The 3,042-nt window shown below is 40.1% G+C and overlaps 1 non-coding gene across 1 annotated transcript; it reads left to right on the top strand.

Annotated features, from left to right (window-relative positions):
- The first annotated feature begins 264 nt into the window (after positions 1–264).
- On the top strand, positions 265–472 carry LOC138398453 (small nucleolar RNA U3). The gene has a single exon (XR_011235950.1). It is a non-coding gene; the product is annotated as a small nucleolar RNA U3 (small nucleolar RNA).
- Positions 473–3,042: the final 2,570 nt, after the last annotated feature.

The raw sequence follows: 3,042 nt of genomic DNA, 5'->3' as shown, positions 1-3,042 counted from the left end.
GGGAGCTCATATATGGCAAGTAGAATGGAATTTGCTAAGCTTCTCAGGCTTCCTGTAGATTAGCTAATTTAAATAATTTGTTGGGCTCTGGGGCATAGGGGCTCTCTCTAGTTGTCTTGTACCTGGTTCTTTGTTGATTAAGCAGGGGCACTGTGTCTCTTGAGTGTGAGAGCCCAATAAAAGAAGTGGTTGTCAGGTGGACGTAATCAGCTGGTGAAGCAACCTCAAAACTGGGTCAAGACAGCATTTTAAAAGGAGAATATAAAGACTATACTTTCGGGAATCATTTCTACATTTTGCTACTAGAGAAATTTCTCTGAACATGTAGAGCACATGAGGAGGCAGAGCAGCATTCTCTTCTGAGCATAGAACCAGCTCTTGATATTGCTTCTCTGCTACTGCCCTTTGTCACTGATGATAGTTCTTCTCTTCCTCCAGAAGAGTAAGAGGGAGAAGAAACAGTCTGACTGATTCCCATTAAGAAGGGGAAGAAGAAGAAGTAGGAGGAGGAGGAGAAGGAGTTAGAGAAAGAGAAGGAGAAGAAGATCACATGTGCCTAGATTTTTACCTGAGTCATCTTTATTTGCTAGGAGTGTCCACACACTAAAGAGGAAATTGCAGATCTGCTGCAAAAGGACTTCATTTCCACAAGACATTAAAAATTGATTGAAGGGAATTACAAATTCTCTTTTCCATTAGTCCAATTATTCTATTCACTAGTGATATTTGGAGGTTACCACCTACCTGGTATCCTGGGCTAATATGAAGCAGCTTGCAATTATTCTTAGCCGGAGACAGTGGCCAAATATCACTCTCACAACTACATTCTTCTTTGCCCATCGTTGTTGTAGATGAGGCCCTGACCTCTTGAACGTCCCCACTGAGTGTGAAATTCAGAGAGGTGAGGAAAGGTGGAAAAGTTCTAGTGAAGAAGAGCATGGCCATCCAGTCACAGAGGCTGCACAGTGGAGTATCTATGCCATGGACTTTGAAAAAAGTACAGTCTTTGGTTGAAACTCATAAAACCACTGCCAATAGGAGCCCAGTGAGGTTGAGTCAATCTGGCTGATCAACACTCTAGCCCTTCAGACCTGATTGGGCCAAGAAGACAAATCAAAAGTTGGGCCACATATATCTGGATATTGGGTGAAAGTCTTTCCTCATTGCAATGGGAGTTTTAAATATTCCTTTAGGAATTTCCTTTTGTTTCCCAATACTTAATTCAGCTGTAAACACAGGCAAACTGAACATTGAATAAGGGTAAGCATAAGCAACAAAGCAGCAAAGAGTTGATGTTGCAATCTTGAGTCCAAAGGAAGTCAGGAGGCAGAATTTCTTCTTCCTCCAGGGGACCTCAATCATTTTCTCTTAAATCCTTCAACTGTTTGGATGAAGTCCAATCACATTATGTAGGATAATCTGCCTTACTCAAAGTCTACTGATTTAAATGTTAATCACAACTAAAAAATACCTTCACGGTTATATCTAGACTGGTGTTTGACCAAACATCTGGGTGCCATAGCCTAGCCAAGTTGACACATAAAATTAAGCTCTTCTCCAACCCCGTTATATTCTGGTCTCTGACCTCTACTCTCTGCCTCAAGGCAAAAATGTGAGTCAACAGAGCTGAATCCATATGAGTGTATTCAATCTCTGGCTTCCTTGAGTGTTTCAAGGTAATCTTAGCACTGTCATTACTATGGGAGGTTCTTTTTAAGGCCATATTCTTCCAAATAGGCATTCTTTTTCTGGGTTAAGCCATTGCCATAATGGCTTGGGGTCTAACTTCTGGAATTGGTCTTCATTTTCAAAGGAGAGGCTCAGTTCTTCCAGAAATACAGAACCTTAAAAGGGCTTTTCAGTGGTGACATTTTGCTGTTTTCTTTTGCTTTTTATACACGGGAATGACCACCAGATTCTGTGCATCATTTCTTTCACAGAAAGGCCAGCTTCACTTCGAGTGCTTTGGATCTCCTGATTTAGGCAAAGATGACAGTAATCTGAAAGTAATGCTGATGTTTGTAATAGAGATATTCTTAGAAATACCTGATGAACTGTCACATTTACTAGGATTAATATTTATACACTACAATGTAGATGTATGGAAATTGTAAAATTTGTACTCAGAGTGGGGTTGCTGCAAAAAGTAGGAATGATGGTGCTGTGGTCTGAATGTTCTTATCCCCCCAAAATTCATATGTTGAGATTTAATCCCCACTCTATTTGTAGTGAGGTGGCATCTTTGAGGGGCCACTAGGTCATGAGTTCTCAGCCCTCATGAATGGCATTAGAGCCATATAAAAGATGCCTGAGAGAGCTCGTTTGCCTCTTCCACCATGTGAGGATGCAGCAAAATGGAGCTGTCTATGAGAAATCAGCCCTTGCCAGACACCAGATCTGCTGGTGCTGTGGTCTTGTATTCCCCAGCCTCCAGAACTGTGAACAATATGTGTCTATCATTTATAAATTATCCAGTCTAAGGTATTTTGTTATAGCATCATGAAGGGACTAAATAAGATGATATGTCCTATTTAGGCAGAATGAGAGGACCTAAGCCAACACTTTTCCCCCCAGATTCCTCTAGTGTTTTATTTGGCAATAAAAGTCAAGCATTTCCTCATGCCTTTTGTGGGGGAGGCAAATGATTCAAACTTGAGATTTAGATATTTGCTATGGTAAAAAAAAAAACAAAAGACAATGGGAGTACAGAGTGTAGCAGAGGAACTCACATACACGGCAGAGGCTTCTTTCTCATGGATATGAGACACAGAACATTTCTACACACTCAGGTGCCATGTTGGGAGTCCAGAGGACATAAGGATGAACATTTGAGAGATGATAGAATATCTTTCTATAGTATTTGATCTACCAGTTTTTTTAGATGTTTATACAAAGTAGGCTTAAAAATAAACTGGTAGATACCAATGAATTTGAATAATTGATAAAACTGCATCAGAGTTTACCATAAGATCATAAATATTATTTTACCATTAAAGCTCAAGTGATATTTGTATTTTGATGTTTTTGAGAGCAGGGGGTGGG

Source organism: Eulemur rufifrons, chromosome 17 (assembly GCF_041146395.1).
Source record: "Eulemur rufifrons isolate Redbay chromosome 17, OSU_ERuf_1, whole genome shotgun sequence".
Classification (NCBI taxonomy): domain Eukaryota; kingdom Metazoa; phylum Chordata; class Mammalia; order Primates; family Lemuridae; genus Eulemur; species Eulemur rufifrons.
The sequence above is the reverse complement of the archived record's forward strand: the minus strand, read 5'-3'. Positions and strand labels throughout refer to the sequence as shown.